The 18,857-nt window shown below is 36.1% G+C and overlaps 1 protein-coding gene and 2 non-coding genes across 3 annotated transcripts in view; 1 reads left to right on the top strand and 2 right to left on the bottom strand.

Moving 5' to 3' along the window:
- LOC106088278 (myosin heavy chain 95F) overlaps window positions 1-18,857 on the top strand; it is a 168,585-nt gene that overhangs the window by 39,429 nt on the left and 110,299 nt on the right. The window lies entirely within an intron of this gene.
- Trnal-uaa (transfer RNA leucine (anticodon UAA)) lies at window positions 7,564-7,647 on the bottom strand. Its single transcript has one exon. It is a non-coding gene; the product is annotated as a tRNA-Leu (tRNA).
- Trnal-uaa (transfer RNA leucine (anticodon UAA)) lies at window positions 16,235-16,318 on the bottom strand. The gene has a single exon. It is a non-coding gene; the product is annotated as a tRNA-Leu (tRNA).

The raw sequence follows: 18,857 nt of genomic DNA, 5'->3' as shown, positions 1-18,857 counted from the left end.
AATCTGAAATTTTGGTGCTGTAAAGGGTGGTTAAAGATGTACATTGTCTTCAATGTTCGAAATTCTTACAAAATTTTGTAACAAATCATTCCTTTATTTTTTGTAATTTTTATCCTAGACTCAAAGAAGTTGTAGAGCTTATTTTTTTAGGTATATGATGGGCAGCCAGCGAAGAAGGTGGGTAGTCAGTAGGTAGTCAGTGCGGCGCGCCATTCGGACTCGCCAATAAAAAGACATACCTTACCATTGAGCATAAACTTGAATCGAACAGCACTCATATATATGTAAGAAGGTTCCCCTTGTTCCTTAATTTGCATTACACTGATAGAAGTCCAAAAACACAAATTTCGAACGCCTTACCCCAAAACCTCCAAATAAACATATAGGCCGATCGTTACTATATAATATTTAAATTTTGGAAGGAAATCACGAATCTCATATAGAAACTTGGAGACAAGTGTCGGGGCCCCCGCTTCGATCCAAAAGCTTTCTAGAGGCGCAATTAGTCAATTAAGGCTGCTAAATATAAACTGACATTGTCCATTACAATCCCCAAATGATACGCATAAGGCAAATTTGACAGTCAAACAGACATGATTCGAGCGACTAATAAGTGAATATTCCTGTTTATCGTGGCTTGTTGCATAAAGTGATAAACAAGGCTCGAAAATATCCGAATTGTTCGAAAAATTCGAAGTGCTAAGATATTAAATCAGTAAAGGTATTTGATCAGTCCCTAAATCAGTACTACGGTACTCATCAAGTGGAAAAAATTTAAAAAAAGTACTGACTTTTCCATCCCTGCCCTAGCCGCTGTGTCTTCCTTTATTCTAATATCTTTTATTTTAGTCCTATACTGTCATGGTCGATAAATACGTGATGTTTGGGGGGTTAAACGGCTACTCAGCCATCTCGCCACAAATGTAAGTATCAAAAGCGTGCTCTACTTCTAAATATCCTTTTAACGAGCCCCATATTGACATGGTCAGTAAATAAATATGTCCGGTTTAGGCAGTATTTTAGTGGTGAGGTGGTCACCTAAATACTTGATCCCAAAATTGGAAATCAATTTCGAATTCTACTCCTAAATACCTTTAATTTGAGCCCCATATTATATGTTATGTTTTGAAAATATGTCTGGTTTAGATGGTTGACCCCTAAGGTTGATATTAGATTCGTTTTCTCCTCTAAAATACCTCTAATTTGACTCCCATATTATGTTGATGAGTGTATTTAATCGTTTCGGTGGTACCCCACCCCCACCTGGTATCCCACCCAAAATTTCAACACCACATTTTTGTTTTCAGGCTCTAAATTAAATTTCGCTTAAATTGCTTCATCCATCTCCGAGGTCTGGTATTTTTCCAAATTAAGGTAAGGGGGAGAGTCCGCCCCGCCTTCAGTTATCAAAAAGTTGTTTTCATCACAGGACCAGGGCCTCAATCCTCATTTTATGAAGGATTGACTCCCATACTATGTTGATGAGTGTATTTAATCGTTTCGGTGGTACCCCACCCCCACCTGGCATTCCACCCAAATTTTCGACACCACATTTTTGTTTTCAGGCTCCCAATTAAATTTCGCTTAAATTGCTTCATCCATCTCCGAGGTCTGGCATTTTTTCAAATTAAGGTAAGGGGGAGAGTCCGCCCCGCCTTCAGTTATCAAAAAGTTGTTTTCATCACAGGGCCTCAATCCTCATTTTATGAAGGTTCCTAAGACCTTTCATTTGATACCCATTTTTGTGTCGTTGGTCATGCATATCCGTTTTGTTTTTTTTTTGGAGATGCGGAGCCCGCCCCGGGCACAGTAGATCAAATTATATCAGATTCGTAATCTACTTCCAGATACCTTTTATGTGATACCCATATTGCCCCAATCGATAAATATGTAATTTTTGAGCTGTTTTTTTAGGGGTGAACCGGATCCCCAGACACTTGGGGCCAAATTTTTATAAAAATTCCTACTCTACTCTTAAATACCTTTCATTTGATACCCATATTGCCCTTATTGTTAAATATGTAATTTTTGGGGGTTTTTTTTAGGGATACTTGGGGTCAAATTTGTATATCAAATTCCTACTCTACACTAAAATACCTTTCATTTGATACCCATATTGCCCCAATCTGTAAATATGTCCGTTTGGGTTGGGCGTCCCCCTGGTTATTTGACCCCAAAGTTTTATACCAATTTTGTGTTTTTGGGTTACCATTAGGGGGCATACAAAACTTCACTTAAATCGGTGCAACGGTAGCGGTATTTTTAGAGCTGAACCGGATCCCCAGACACTTGGGTCCAAACTTTTATAACAAATTCCTACTCTACTCTTAAACAACTTTCATTTGATAATCACATTACCCCAATCCGTAAATTTATATTTTTTGGACGGTTTTTTAGGGATGGGCCGTACCCAGATACTTGGGGTCAAATTTTTTTTATCAAATTCCCATCTATTCTTAAATTCCTTTCATTTGATACCCATATTGCCCCAATCGGTACGCGTGTCCGTTTGAGTGGGGCGTCCCCCCTGGTTATTTAACCCCAAAGTTTTATACCAATTTTGTGTTTTTGGGAGGCATAAAAAACTTCGTTTAAATCGGTGCAACCATCTCCGAGATCTGGCGTTTTAGAAATTTGGGTAAGGGGGAGGTCCGTCCCCCTTCGAATATCGAAAAATTAAGTACCCTATTTTAACCGGAGTCCCAATCTTTACCATTTTTGACCATTTGATGAAAATTGGTTTAGCCGTTTTTGCGTCCATACGGAACAAACAAAGCACAACACTTTCATCTTTATACCCACCACCATAGGATAGGCAGGAAATTCATTTAGTCATGCCGTTTGCAATACATCGAAATATTTATTTCTGACCCTACAAAGTATATATATTCTTGATCGTCGTTATCGTAATCGTTGGCAGTGAAAGCCAGAGGACTGCCGTTAATAAACTTTATTAACCCGAAGCCTACCGGGTAGACGCAGTCCGAATCAAGGGCATGGGTTACGTTAGTAGCCCATGTCCTTAACTGTGGAATAGAGAAACGGTCGGAAGGCGGCGAAAATCCTATGGGTCGATCCGGATCGTGAGAAGACGAGGCTATTACTGAAAGGGAGTAAGATGGAGGTCAGTATAGTTTTCGGTATCATAACAGGAAACATAGGACTGAGAGCTTATTTATGCAAAATCGGCGCGGCAAGTGATTGCATGTGTAGGGCATGTGGGAAAGATGATGAGACGTTAGAGCTTTTCCTATGTCATTGCGCGGCTTTTGCGGCCAACAGGCTTCGGTACTTAGGTGGGGACAAGATACCAAACATGAACCAACTTGGGGGAGTGGTATGGAAAGCAATTAAGGAATTTGTAAGTAGCACGGAAATCCTAACTAAGATTTTCTTTTTCGAGGTAACTTTCCAGTACTAAGAGCACGTTGTAATCACGCTACAGCCATCAAAAATTGTGATATTGAGCTGAAATTGGGCTCAAATCCGTATTTTTCCTACACACACTTTAAGTTCTTGAATGAGCCAAATCGGGCCATGTTTGGATTTAGCTCCCATATAGACCAATCTGCCGATTAAGGGACTTAAGCCCATAAAAACCGCATTTATTACCCGATTTCTCTGAAATTTGATAAGCTGAGCTGTTTTAAACCTCCCGTCATCCGCCCGGAATTGGGTTCAGATCGGAACATATTTAGATATAGCTGGCATATAGTCCGATCTGCGGACAGATGATCTTAAGCACGTTAAACACGCATTTATTAGCCGATTGCTCTGGAATTTGAAACAGTGACTTGTATTAATACTCCCTACATTGGACCCAAATATGGTCTAGATCAGACTCTATTTAGATATAGCTGCCAAATAGACCGATCTGCCGCTTTAAGGTCTTGCAAATGCAAATTTGCCCATGAACATTAGACTAAGGAATTTGGGCAAACTTCTCACATATCGCTGACTGTGGTCCGATTCAAATCCTAAGCTCAATGATAAGGGCCCTCCTTTCTATAGTCGAGACCGAACGGCGTGTCGACGCCTCTTTGGCGAGATTTTTAACATGGCATAGTACTTCATATATATCGATGACACTATCGATATTTAAGTTTTTGTCTGAATATCGATTGATATTTTTCCGATGGATACTATCGGCAAAGTTAAATTTTTGAATAAAAATAGCTGATCGGACACTGAATGTATCCTTTAAGATACATTGCGCGCAGAGAGGGTGCAGTTTTCATCCGATTGGGCTAAAATTTTGTACAATGATATCTCTCATCACTTCCAACTGACTTTATTTGGTTATAAATCGATCTTCTGATATTAACTTCTTATTTTCGTATGAAATATAGGTGATGGGAAATTAACGATAGTATCGATGCTATCGATATTTGATTATCGATAGTTTGACAGCTCTAGGTGGGTACCTAAAATTTCGTTCGGCCGAACTTAGCACGCTTTTATTTGTTTTTAAGCTATTATTTTTTAATGTATGCCTATTTTATAATTTTTATTAATAAATTCTATTGTATTCTTTTTTTCAGGTAACTAATCTCAAATTATTGGTAAATAAAAACATTTTTTTTTTTAAATATTGCATTATTTAATGAAAACGCGGTTCTTTGTATTTATCCACATTTTCTTCAATTATAAAAAAGGGAGGCGTGGAAGCATAAATTTGTAGGTATTTTATCTATGAAGTTAAAACCTTACCAACGTATCAAATCTACATCACATACACAATGGCGAGGGGCATGATTTTTGTAATGCCTCTTTTTTTACCATATTTGGCCATTGTGTGGAACCAGCTAAACAAAAAATTTCTGCACAAACTTTAATCAGACCACACCAGACATTCAGTCAGTCTGTCAACTATCCATAGCCATAGAGGCAACAAACTATGAAAGGTGGTGGTGCTGTGGTGCTGCAATGTAACCACTTCCACCCTACAATTACCAGCTGGCTTAACTGCCTGCCTCCTACTGTGGTAGCATTTTGGGCCCCTCAATGCTGCTGCTACTGCTGCTGCATAGCATCAAACAACAACGAATGCCTTTTTTGAAATTAAACAACTCCCAAGTAAATGTGGCAGTGGAATGAATGACAATTTTTTAATATTTCATTCACACAAACATCACTTTTGCCACAAAGGAAAACAAAAAACCACTGCAATTTTGTTTCAAACAAACAACTATAGTAACCGGAAAATGTGCAAGTGATTTGTCGGTCATTGTTAGTCATTTCCTTTTTGGGAGTGGGGCAATGGTGCCAATAAAAATAAAATTTAATGAAAATGTTTCCAATTTGTAAATTTTTTAGTATTTAGTGTTAATAAAAAAATATTATTTTTTGACAAATCCTACTGATGAGTTTGGTGGTGCGAAACGAAATCGCGATGAACTAGGAAACCAATCAAATGCTATTACAAAGCAAAAACCCATTTTTTGCCTAACATTAAAAAAGGGGTTTTTGTACTTCTATTTGTAATAGAAACAGATAAAACAACGGTCTGTAGCGGGACAATATCCTTTTTTAAGAAAAAACCAGTAAGCAAAAGTCGGGCGGTGCGGACTGTATAATACCCTACACCTACCATATGAGTACAATGTGGGAGCTATATCCAATTCTGAAACAATTTTGATGGTCCTCGTTACATGTTTTCAGATGGGCTATCTTTTGTCCTACCAATTTTCGAGCAAATATGTTCAAACTGTAATATCTACGGCTAACAAATTCCAACATTATTGCAATATTTATCAAAATCAGACGAACATATATATGGGAGCTGTACCTAAATTTTAACCCATTTCGAGCAAACTTCTCAGATATTGTGGTAGTTGTCGAGGAAAGCGTTGTACAAAGTTTTGGCAAGAAGTGAAAATCGGACGGTATACATATATGTCAGCTATATCTAAATCTGAACCGATATCTATGAAATCCATCAAAAAGGTCGAGAGTCATAGGAAAATCCCTCTTGCCAAATTACGAAAGAATAGGTTAACAAATTAGCACATTATTGCAATATTTCTCAAAATCGGACGAATATATATATGGGAGCTATATCTAAATCTGAACCGATTTCGAGAAAACTTCTCAGATATTGTGGTAGTCGTTTAGAAAGGCATTTTGGCAAGATTGGTCAATAAATGCGCTTGCTGTGACTATAGAAGTTAAAATCAGGCGATATATATATATGAGAGCTATATCTAAATCTAAACCGATTTCTATGAAACACACCAGTAATATCGAGAGTCAAAATTTCGAGAGAATCGGTTAACAAATGACCATTTTTTTGCATTATTACTGTAAATCGGACGACATTTATATGGAAGCTATATCCAAATCTGAACCGATTTTTTCCAATTTCAATAGGCTTTGTCTTCAGGCCGAAAAACATGTCTGTATCAAATTTTAAGACGATCGGATGAAAACTGCTACCTGTACTTTGTACACAAATTAACAATGGAGCTATATCAAGTTATAGTCCGATTCGAATCATAAATGAATTGAATGCTGAACATTGTAGAAGTCATTGCGTTATATTTCAGTCCATTCGGATAAGAATTGCGCCTTTTAGGGGCTCAAGCAGCAAAATCGGGTGATCGGTTTATATGGGAGCTGTATCAGGCTATAGATTGATTAAGACCATACTGGACCATGTATATTGAACACTATTGGGGAAGTCGTTGTACAAAATTTCACCAAAATCGGATAAGAATTGTGCCCTCTAAAGGTTTAAGAAGTCAAGATCCTAGATCGGTTTATATGGCAGCTATATCAGGGTATAGACCGATTTGCGCCATACTAAGCACATTTATTGGAAGTCATAACAAAACACCTCATGCAAAATTGCAGTCAAATCGGATGAGAATTGCGCCCTCTAGTGGCTCAAGAATCAATATCCAATATGGGTTTATATGGCAGCTATACCAGGTTGTTGGAAGTGATACCAAAACACCACGTGCAAAATTACAGCCAAATCGGATAAAAATTGCGCCTTCTAAAAGCTGAAGAAGTCAAGACCCCAGATCGGTTTATATGACATCTATGGACTGATTTCAACCATACATGGTCAGTTGTTGGAAGTCATAACATGGCAGCTATATCAAAACATGGACCGATATGGCCCATTTCCAATTCCAACCGACCTACACTACTAATAAGAAGCATATGTGCAAAATTTCAAGCGAATAGCTTTACTCCTTCGAAAGTTAGCGTGCTTTCGACAGACAGACGGACGGACTTGGCTAGATCGACTTAAAATGACATAACGATCAAGAATATATATACTTTATGGGGTCTCAGACGCATATTTCGAGGTTTAACAAACAGAATGCCGAAATTAGTATACCCCCATCCTGTGGTGGGGTGTATTAAAATAATCAAAACCATCATAAAACATCAAAACCAAAAAATAATTCAAGACCACAACAAAACAGCGAAATTGTAATGAATCTTTATTTATTTCTTTAATTTTTTATCAATTTTTAGGTTTTTATTTTCGTTTTACTTTAAAAACATTTTTCTTTCTATTTAAAAAAATTTAAAAAAAAAACTAAACTTTTCTGTCAGGTGTGGGGTTCGAACCCACGCTCCCTCTCGGGAACCAGAGCTTAAATCTGGCGCCTTAGACCGCTCGGCCAACCTGACTTGTGAGTGCCACATGTCAACTGTGTGTTATAAGCACCAGGCCTTTTTGTGCGCAAGCACATAATCTAAAAATAAATTCGTTTTTTGTTCGTTCATTGGCCTTGTTGTTGCTGTTGTTTTGTTTTTTCACCACCAATCATGGCAAAAGCTTTTTGTTGTGCTTGTGTTTTCTACGGCAGAATGGTTTCACCGTATGTCGTGTGTGTGCATGGAGATAAAAGAGAAAAATGTTCCCTTTTGCAAAACTCATGGAATGGAAGGTGTGTTATTGGGTAAACTTTACTAACACTGAAAACGATGTGTATAAGTACAATGTGAGTGAGGTGATTAAAGCATTGTCCAGGAATGTTTTATATTTGAAGCAGTTTATAAAAAATCTATCATTTTTGTGAAAGATAAGATATTAAAATAAATTAAAAAAAAATTCAGAACCCACAGTTGGATAAAATTTAGACGAAATGTTCTGAAATAAATTTGTTTCCATAAAAATTGCTATGAAAATCTAATGTTATCAAATTTTGTATACAAATGAAGTTTTGACAACATTTTTCTATACGGATTTTGATTTCATTCCACAAAAATAAAATTTTGGCGAAATTTTCAATGATAATTGAATTTGTTGGAAATCTATTGTATAAAAATGAAATTGTTGCGCTTTGTTTGTTTATTTGTTTTTCTGTTCCGTATAGACTTTCATGATTTTCATGATATTTTCATAGATGGTCTATTTCCGAAGGGGGGGCCTCCCCCTTACCACAATTTTCACAACGCCACATCTCGGAGATGGGTGCACCGATTTAAACGAAATTTTGTATTCCACCTCAAATTTTCGATAAAAATTAAAACTTTGAAAAAATTAGATTTTCGATAAAAATATAATTTTTGTTATGACATTTAAAATGACATGTTCGATACAAATGAAATTTTTGGTATAAATCACATTTTCGATGTAAATGAAATAATTGATGAAATTAAATTTTTTCTTTGGTAAAAATTAAATTTCGATAAAAAAAAATTTTTCGATAAAAATTAAATTTTCGAATAAATTAAATTTTTGATAAAAATAAAATTTTCGAAAAAATGAAATTTTCGATAAAATGAAATTTTCGATAAAACGAAATGTTTGATAAAAAGATAAAAATTAAATTTGTAATATGTATTAATTTTTAATTGAGTGATATGAATTAATTTCTATTGAAAATGATTTTTGTTGTATTGTAATATGCTTATTACAGATGGATTGATGTGGTTGCTTAATCGCAAAAGATAGTTCTTGTCGAATCTCTTGATCTTATGAGCTGTTAGCATATGTCTCTACGAATGCATTTATTTTGCATATACAGCGGCCCATTTACAAGAAGCCGCAATGTTGTGTTTTTTTTGATAAAAATTTTCGTAAAAATCAAATTTTCGATAAAAATTAAATTTTCGATAAAAATTAAATTTCGATAAAAATGAAATTTTCGATAAAAATTAATTTATCGATAAATATGAAATTTTCGTTTATTTTTGATAAGAATTAAATTTTTAATAAGAATTAAATTTTTGATAAAAATGAAATTTTTGATAAAAATTATATTTTTTAATAAAAATTAAATTTTTGATAAAAATTAAATTTTTGATAAAAATTAAATTTTTGATAAAAATTAAATTTTTAATAAAAATTATATATTTGATTAAAATAAAATTTTTGATTAAAATCAAATTCTTGATAAAAATTAAATTTTTGAAAAATTTATTTTAAAAGAATTTTTTTTTTTTTGAAAACATTTTGATTTAAAACCAAAACCGGTTTTATATCACCCACGGTTGCCAATTAATAAAGAAGTTGGGCAACCATTGGTTTGGTAGTTATCCCTGTGGTAAAAACAAATTATCTTGAAATTTCAAGCACATAGACAAAAAAAAAACTATGAAAAAACAGATCAACAATAATCAAATAAAATAAAAATATGAATTTTGAAAAAAAGTAATTTTTGATAAAAATTCAATTTTTGATAAATATTTAATTTTTGATAAAAATGAAATTTTTGATAAAAATTAAATTTTTGATAAAAATGAAATTTTTGATAATAATGAAATTTTTGATAATAATGAAATTTTCGATAAAAATGAAATTTTTGATAAAAATGAAATTTTTGATAAAAATGAAATTTTTGATAAAAATGAAATTTTTGATGAAAATGAAATTTTTGATAATAATGAAATTTTTGATAATAATGAAATTTTCGATAAAAATTTTATTTTTAATGTGAAATGAAATTTTCGATAAAAAAAAAGAATTTTTGACAAAAACTTAACTCCTGACAAAAACTTAACTCCTGACAAAAACTGAACTCTTGACAAAATTTAATTTTTTCATTTGAATGAAATTTTCGATTTGGATGAAATTTTCGATAAATATGAAATGTTAGTTAAAAGTAAAATTTTTGATAGAAATGAAATTTCCGATAAAAATTATATTTGCGATAAAAATTAGATTTTCAATATAAATGAAATTTTTGTTAAAAATCAAACTTGACAGGATGAAATTTTCGAAAGAAATTACATTTTTGAAAAAGTGAAAATGTCAGTATAAATAAAATTTTCGGTTAGAATGAAATTTTCGATAAAAATTAAATTTGTGATAAAATTAAATTTTTCGATAAAAATTAAATTTTTGATAGAAATTAAATCTTTAATAATAATTACATTTTTGATTTAAATAACATTTTCGATAAAAATAAAATTTTCGATAAAAATTAAATTTTCGATAAAAATTAAATTTTCTATTTCTTTTAAGTTTCGATAAAAATTTAATTTTCGATAAAAATTAAAGTTTCGATAAAAGTTTAAGTTTCGATAAAAATTTAATTTTCGATAACAATTAGATTTTCGATAAAAATTAAATATTTGAAAAAATAAAATTTTTGATAATAATTAAATTTTCGATTTAATGAAATTTTTGTTGAAAACGAAACTGGACAAAAATTAATTTTTGATAGAAATTAAAATGTTGATATAAATGGAATTTTTGGTTTGAATAAAATAATCGATAAAAATTAAATATTTAATAAAATTAAATTTTTCGATAAGAATTAAATTTTTGATAAAAATTAAGTCTTTAATATTATTTAATTATAATCGATTTATCAAAAGAGGTTGTCTATAAATCGATTAACCAATTATTCATATAATATAACTAATAAAACAATAGAATTTTTTGAGACTATTATATGTATGTCGATTTGCATTGTAAACAGAGTAAATGGATCAGAATTCATACGTTTATTAGCTTTTTCAACATCGAAACGATTAATCGATTAACGGTTTATTGTTCGATTATTTGAAAGCTCGCGAATACCCGATTGATCGAGTGTACACCCTGCTAAATATTAATTAAATTCATCTTTATTTTCTATTTTCATAACACTACAGCTACGAGCTTTCCAACTTTGGAGTAATTGCTTACTGTCTCGATTACATACTGCTGACAAAACCCTTGACAATAGCAAAAGCCTCGTTTACTGCATAACCATACAACTTTTGCCTTACAGACATTGTTTTTTCACTCCCATAAGGAAGGAATAATCCTGTGTCCTTTGCCACTAGTCTCTTGGCTCTTGTTATTTTCTCCTCTATTAACGTTTGTGTAGATAATTGTTCAGTGGAGTACCATTTAGGGTAAAACAGGGGAGTTGCGAAGCCATTCACTTCTGGGTTTCAAACGCACATGAGCTCCCGCCCGAAATGTTTGCCCTCTATTCTATTCCCTATTGCCATGATGTTGCCCTGAACTGTGACGTCGTATGCTGCGGTAACACATTCGCATTTATATGCCAATGCAATTCCGGAGGTTGGTGCTTTGTTTATTGTGTGTTTTTCTGAACTCTTTCTGTCTGGCTCCGAATTGGAGCAGAAATATTTGCAATTTTTACCATGGTCTATTATTATTACTTTTGTACGGGATAGGCGGCAAAAAGAAAGTAGAACGTGTTTTGTGCCATTACCATTGTTCGACATTTTTATTTTACTTCCGGTTGCATTCACCTTTGTAATCCCATACCTGTGTTACTTTGTTATTTAGCGAATAGGGCAGATTGGCTTAGGCTTGGTGCCTAGGGAGGCTGCAGAGATTATTTGCCTTGATTATTTTTATTTCTTTCATCTACGAAAATGGTGTGGAGATTTGAAATAAAACAAGAACAACTTTTTTGTGGAATGAGGAGTAAAGACTTGCGAATCAGTTTAAATTAGGGGAAAAAATATAAAAGGTGTCTTTGGAAGGAAGTTTTGAGATAGATTTTTGTTAGGGATCATGATGGAAGTATTGAAATAAATTTTTCCTAGGAGCCTTTTCCTAGGCCATTTAAGTCGGCTGGACCTGACGGAGTCCCTTTGAGTCACCCTGCCCTGGCTTGAGCGGATTTTCCGAGAAGAGGTGAGAGGAGGACTTCAGTGTGGCACAAGGGCAGGTTGGTGGAAACGGCCCTTCGCGAGTTGGTGCATGAAGTCGAGACGTCTCTCCGACAGAAAGAGTACACTTTGTTGGCTTTCTAGAAATTGAGGGGGCCTTTAATAATGTGGAGTTAAGATCGATAGTCGATGCACTGGACCGCAGGGCGATTCATTCCATAATCTCCCAGTGGACCAATAATATTCTTTATTTCAGGATTATTAATGCGAAAGTGGGAGACAGTGTGGTCAGAAGGCGGGTGACCAGAGGAACACCCTAAGGAGGGGTGTTCTCGTCGATTCTATGGAACCTCGTGATTAATGAAATCCTCTTTGATCTCGGTGGGGAGGGCACGAGGATTATCGCTTATGCGGACGACGTCGTGCTGGTCCGAGGCAGGTTTTTGTCGACGATCAGCGAGATCATGGAAGGGTCACTGAGGAGGTTGTCACGGTGGGCTACCCGAAATGGGTTGAGGACCAACCAAGACAAGACGGAGCTGCTGCTCTTCACTTGTAGATATAAGATACCGGAGTTCAGACTCCCGTCCTTGAACGTGGTCACCCTGCGGGTGTCGAAGGAGGCGAAGCCCTCGATCTCAAACTGTCCTGGCAGCGGAACACCGAGGAAAGAAGCCGTAAGGGATCGTGCGCTTTTTACTCCTGCAAAAGAATGTTAGGTAGGAAGTGGGAGGTAACCCCCAAGATGGTTTATTGGGTGTATACGGCCATCGTGAGATTAGTACTGACTTATGGAGCACTGGTATGGTGGAAGACCGTAGAGAGGAGCACGCGTGAGAGGCAGTTCGAAAAGGTTCAGAGACTGGCATGCGTCGGGGTCACAGGGGCACTGAGATCCGTACCACAGGCAGGCAGGCCTGGAAGTGATGCTGGATATGCAGCCAATTGAGGCCTATTTCGGAAATGCGCTGTCAAGGTCGCGCTTAGGCTGTGGAGGCTCGGCATGCTGAAAATTCATTGAAGGTTCGACTTTGGGTGTTATATGGATACGGGGGTGGAAAGAGGATGATCTCCGACTACCGGGCACCAGTGCCGACTGTGGAGAGGGCATTTGCGACCCGTTTTCCTGGGAGTGATGAACGGATGAATGCTCTTCACCGATAGCTCCAAGATGTAGTCAGGAACTGGATTGGGAGTCTACTCTGATGCACTCAATATCAGTATGTCTCTGAGACTGTCGGACGAGTGTATGGTCTTTCAGGCAGAGGTCTGTGCCATTGCAGTGGCCGCAAGAGAAATTCTTGTAAGGGGCTTACCGCCCTCGAAACTCAGAATTTATGTGGACAGTATGGCGGCGCTCAAGGCCTTGGGATCGAGGATGGTGAGATCGAGATGCGTGGCGAATGGTTTGGAGTCCCTGGATAGGCTCCGGGCCCACGATTTGATGCTGACATGGATTCCCTGGGCATGTGGGGATTCTAGGAAATGAGAGGGCGGACGAGTGCGCCAGGAGGGGTTCGTCTGCGCCGGGCGGACCAGTCATTGGTCGTGCCTACGTGCCATTTGTTGAGCTACTGAACACCATGGTTGGATGATTGCCGGACTGCAAAGGCGCTCTGGCCTGTCATCGACCGGAGGAGGGTGAGGGAGTTGCTGGATTTAGGCTCTTCTTTCTGGGGAGCCATTTTTTCTGCGATCTGGAGGAACTTGCGTTCGTACTTCTGGTAGGTCTCCTGAGATTTGTTAATGGAACAGGATGGTTCCATAAGCTCCGTCGTAGGTACATCCGTTCTTGGGTGAGGATGAGCGTTTTTTCATCCCTCCCGTTTTTTTTATTCGTCTATAACGTCTAAACCGAGGTCTCACATTTTCATTCTCTTCCCTTTATTTCTAGGGTACCACCATGGGCCAAACTGGCCTCCGAATGAACTCACCATTGGGGGGCAACCCACTCAACCTAACCTAACAAATAAAATTTTGAAAGATAACAAGTAAAAAGGCATTAAATTCGGCCGGGCCGAACTTTGGATACCCACCACGTCGGGTATATATGTAAACCCCCTTTCGTCGCAATCCGGAGAAAATTGGATAACTTATGCACTCAAATTCAGCACGGTCATTGAGTGGTCTACTTAATATAAGTCATTGTTGAATTTTGGATATTAAATTTCAAAAAAATCGTGTAATAAATAAAGCTATTATGAGCTTCAGACCCTTAATCGGCATATCGGTCTATGTGACAGCTATATCTAAATACAGTCCGATCCGAGCCATATTATGGGACGGATGTCGAGAGACCTAAAACTACCCCCTGTTTCAAATTTCAGGGAAATCGGTTAAAAAATAATGCTTTTATGGTCTTCAGACCCTTTATCGGCAGATCGGTCTATATGGCAGCTATATCTAAATATAGTCCGATCTGAACCATATTTGGGTCCTATGTTGGGAGCCGTAAAGCTACTCACTGTTTCAAATTACAGCGAAATCTGGTAATAAATAATGCTTTTATGCGCTTCAGTCCCCTTATCGGCAGATCGGTCTATATGACAGCTATATCTAAATATAGTCCGATCTGAACCATATTTAGGTCAGATATCGAGAGGCTCAAAACAACTCACCGATTCAAATTTCAGCGAAATCGGGTAATAAAGCTTTTATGGGCTTCAGACCCTTTATCGGCAGATCGGTCTATATGCCAGCTATATCTTAATATAGTCCGATCTGAACCATATTTGGGTCCTATGTTGGGAGTCGTAAAACTACTCACTGTTTAAAATTTCGGCGAAATCGGTTAAAAAATAATGCTTTTATGGGCTTCAGACCCTTTATTTGAAGATCGGTCTATAAGGCAGTTTTATCTAAATATTGCCCGATTTAATCCATATTTAGGTCAGATGTCAGAAGGCCTAGAACAACTTACCGTTTCAAATTTCAGCTAAATCGGTTAAAAAATAAAGCTTTTTTAGGTTTCAGACCTTTAATCGGGAGATCGGTCTATATGGCAGCTATATCTAGATATAGTCCGATCCGAACCATATTTAGGTCAGATGTCGGAAGGCTTAAATTAACCCACGGTTTCAAATTTCAGCGAAATCGGGTAATAAATAAAGCTTTTATGGGCTTCAGACCCTTTATAGGCAGATTATCGGTCCGATCTGAACCATATCTGGGTCAGATATCGTTAAGCCTTAAGCTACTCACTGTTTCAAATTTCATCGAAATCGGATAAAAATAAAGCATTTATGGCCATTAAACCCTTTATCGCCAGATCGGTCTATATAGCAGCTATATCCAAATATGGTCCGATTTGGCCCGTTCAAGAACTTAACCATCGTGCATCAAAAAGACTTATCTGTGCCAAATTTCAGCGATTACAACAGACGGACGGACAGACACACTGATCCGATCCGAAATATATATACTTTGTAGGGACGGAAATTGATCTTTCGATGTGTTGCAAACGGAATGACTAAATGATTATACCCCCTATCTTACGGTGGTGGGTATAAAAATAACTAAAATAAATAGCAAAGTAAAAATATGAAAAAAATTAGAAAAAATGTTAAAAGCATTTAAGTAAAATAAATAATAAAGAACAAATATTTATAAAAAAAATAATATAGTGAACAAATTTTAAAAATATAAAAAAAAAATAAAAAAATTACAAAATTAAAAACAAAAAAAAAAAAAACTAAATAATAAATCATATGTAGGAAAATACCCATTAAAAACAAACGCGGATACAAAAATAATTAATATAGAAACAAATTTTACCAATATTAAAAAAAAATTAAAAAAATTTAAAAACATTAAATTAAAATTAAATTTAAACAAAAAAAAAAATAAGAAATAATGAATTGAAAAAAGAAAAGCAAAGAAAAATATAAAAAAATAAAAGTTAAAAAAAGATTAAATCGAAAAATAGTTAAAAAATGGGGATGATAAGATTTTCTAAGTTTTCTTTATATTACAAACATAATTAATTTATCATTATTGCTTAATTCATTTGTAATTAAATGATAAAAGTCGCTTACTCTATTTTAAACGAGTTTTTTTTTTGAACCCGTTCGTTCTCTTATTATATTGACATTTTAACCCCCTTTTTTCTCTTTTTTTATTAATCTAATCTTGATTTTATCTTTGAAATACCTTTCTTTGATAAACCATCATTTAAAAAATTCTTACTTTTTTGTGTCAGATGTGGGGTTCGAACCCACGCTCCCTCTCGGGAACCAGAGCTTAAATCTGGCGCCTTAGACCGCTCGGCCAACCTGACTGCATGTTACAATTCACAAATGTTGTTATTCTAGCGAAATCTGTTTAAACACGATGATGATTGTCTATAATAGAACATTTAAATCCCTATTTGCATACAAATGTTCAAAAACAATGAGACCATGTCATTTAGTGATAGTTTAAACCTTTGCTTTTGTATACTCGGGCAGTGTTTGTCACTGATTTGAGTTTAAATTATGACAGTTGAAAGTATCATTTCATAAAGTTATAAATTCTTGTTTGTTGTAAAAATCTACGACGGTCGAGCCATTTCCGTCCGTCTGTTAGTCTGCCGGTTGAACTCACTCTAACGTCTTAAAGAATAGAGATATTCAGCTGAAATTTTACACCGATTTTTGTCCATTGACAGGTCAAGTTCGAAGATGCGCTAAATCGGACTATATCTTGATATATCCCCCATATAGGGGGATATATTAAGTTAAGTTTAAGTTTAAGTTACTGTAAACAACACAAATAGCGCTCGTATGTCAAAACGTTCTGAGTACGTATACACTCAAAAATGTCAAGCTTTGCGATAGAGCTGTCAGTTGACAGATTGCAAGACTAGTGTTGTTCAATCCCGAAATATAAAACGCAATCCTCGTATGACCGAGATCTTTCTATATTCGGATATATGTACAATAGCTCCCATATATACCAATCTCCCAATTTAAGGTCTAGTGGCCATTAAAGTTGCATTTATTAACAGGTTTTGTTGAAACTTGGTACAATGAGTTGTATGGATATGTAAAGGTACCATCGCGGTTTAATCAAGACGACGATAGGAATCCTAGAAGGAATGGAAGAGTATTCCGATCAGATACCTGAAACAACACTTGAGGTCGAGTGCGATTGACGGAACTCTGGCATTGCCAGATGGATCAAAGCTTGAGGTCAGAGTGGGCCTGGCGTCTACATTGACTGTCTACTCAGGGACTTAGATCTGTTTTCAACTGCCTGACCATAATACGGTTCTGCAGGCGGAGATCTGAGCGAACACGGAATGCGAGAGGTGGTGTAGTGTTAAAGCGAGGACTGTGAACAGTAAACCGGCCATCTGAGCAATAATAACCAGGACGGTAAGGTCATAACGGAGTAAGAGGAAATAAAAGAGCAGACAATTTGGCAGTGAAAGCCAGAGCATGCCGTAAATAAACTTGGTTAACCCGAAGCCTTTCGGGTCGACGAAGTGCGAATTAAAGGCGTGGGCGACGAACGCTCATGTAACACTGTGGAACGGCGAAACGATCGGTAGGACGATAGAGAGATCCGAATCATGAGAAGGGAAACCTACTACTGAAAGTAAATAAGAAGGAGGTCAGTGTAGCTTTCGGTATCATAACGGGACACATAGGTCTGCGAGCTCACTTATGCGATATTGGTGCGGCAAGTGTAAGTTTGTGGAGAAGATAATGGCACGTTGAAGCATTTCCTATGCCATTGCCTATATTACAATAACATACAATATCCAACTTAGAGACGTAGTATGGAAAACGATTAGGTAGTAAGTAGCACGGTATTCCTGGCTTTAATTTTAAGGGAGCAAGTAGGACGAAATTCCCGGCTTAGATTTTTTTGGAGGTAACTTTTTAGTATTTAGAGCGTACAACAAGCATATTCCTGGCTTAGGGGTATGTCTATAGTGGAATGATATACACAGCCTGTTTTCAACCTAACCCAACTTCTTATCCTTCCCCAATATGATGGGAGTTCAGAATATATTTAATTATATGTGCCAATTAGGACAATATCCCGTTTAACTATCTTGAACTGTGAACTGGGGATAGAATGGGGGATATACTAATCTCGTCATTCCGTTTGTAACACTTCGAAATATGCATCTATGCAGACCCCATAAAGTATATATATTCTTGATCGTCATGATCTGGCCATGTCCGTCCGTCTGTCCGTCCGTTCGTCTGTCGAAAGCACGCTTACTTTCGAAGGAGTAAAGCTAGACGCTTGAAATTTCGCATAAATACTTCTTATTGGGGTAGGTCGGTTGGGATTGTAAATGGGCCAAATCGGTCCATGTTTTGATATAGCTGCCATAAAACCGATCTTGGGTCTTGACTTCTTAGCTGAGATTTTGCACATGGTGTTTTGGTACACTTTCATCGATTTACTAAGTATGGTTTAAATCGGTTCATAACCTGATATAGCTGCCATATAAACCGATCTTGGGTCTCGACTTCTTGAGTCACTAGAGGGCACAATTCTCATCCGATTTGGCTGAAATTTTACATGAAGTGTTTTGTTATGACTTTCAACAACTGCGCCAAATATGGTTTAAATCGGTCTATAGCTTGAAATAGCTGCCATATAAACCGATCTTGGATCTTCATTTCTTGAAACACTAGAGGGCGCAATTCTTATCCGATTTGGCTGAAGTTTAGCATGAAATATTTTGTTATGACTTCCAACAACTGCGATAAATATGGTTCAAATATATACATAATACATAACCTGATATAGCTGTCATATGAATCGTTCTGTGATCTTGACTTCTAAAGCCTCTGGAGGGCACAATTCTTATCCCT

Source organism: Stomoxys calcitrans, chromosome 2, assembly GCF_963082655.1.
Source record: "Stomoxys calcitrans chromosome 2, idStoCalc2.1, whole genome shotgun sequence".
NCBI classification, from domain to species: domain Eukaryota; kingdom Metazoa; phylum Arthropoda; class Insecta; order Diptera; family Muscidae; genus Stomoxys; species Stomoxys calcitrans.
This window is presented reverse-complemented; position numbering and strand designations above follow the sequence as displayed.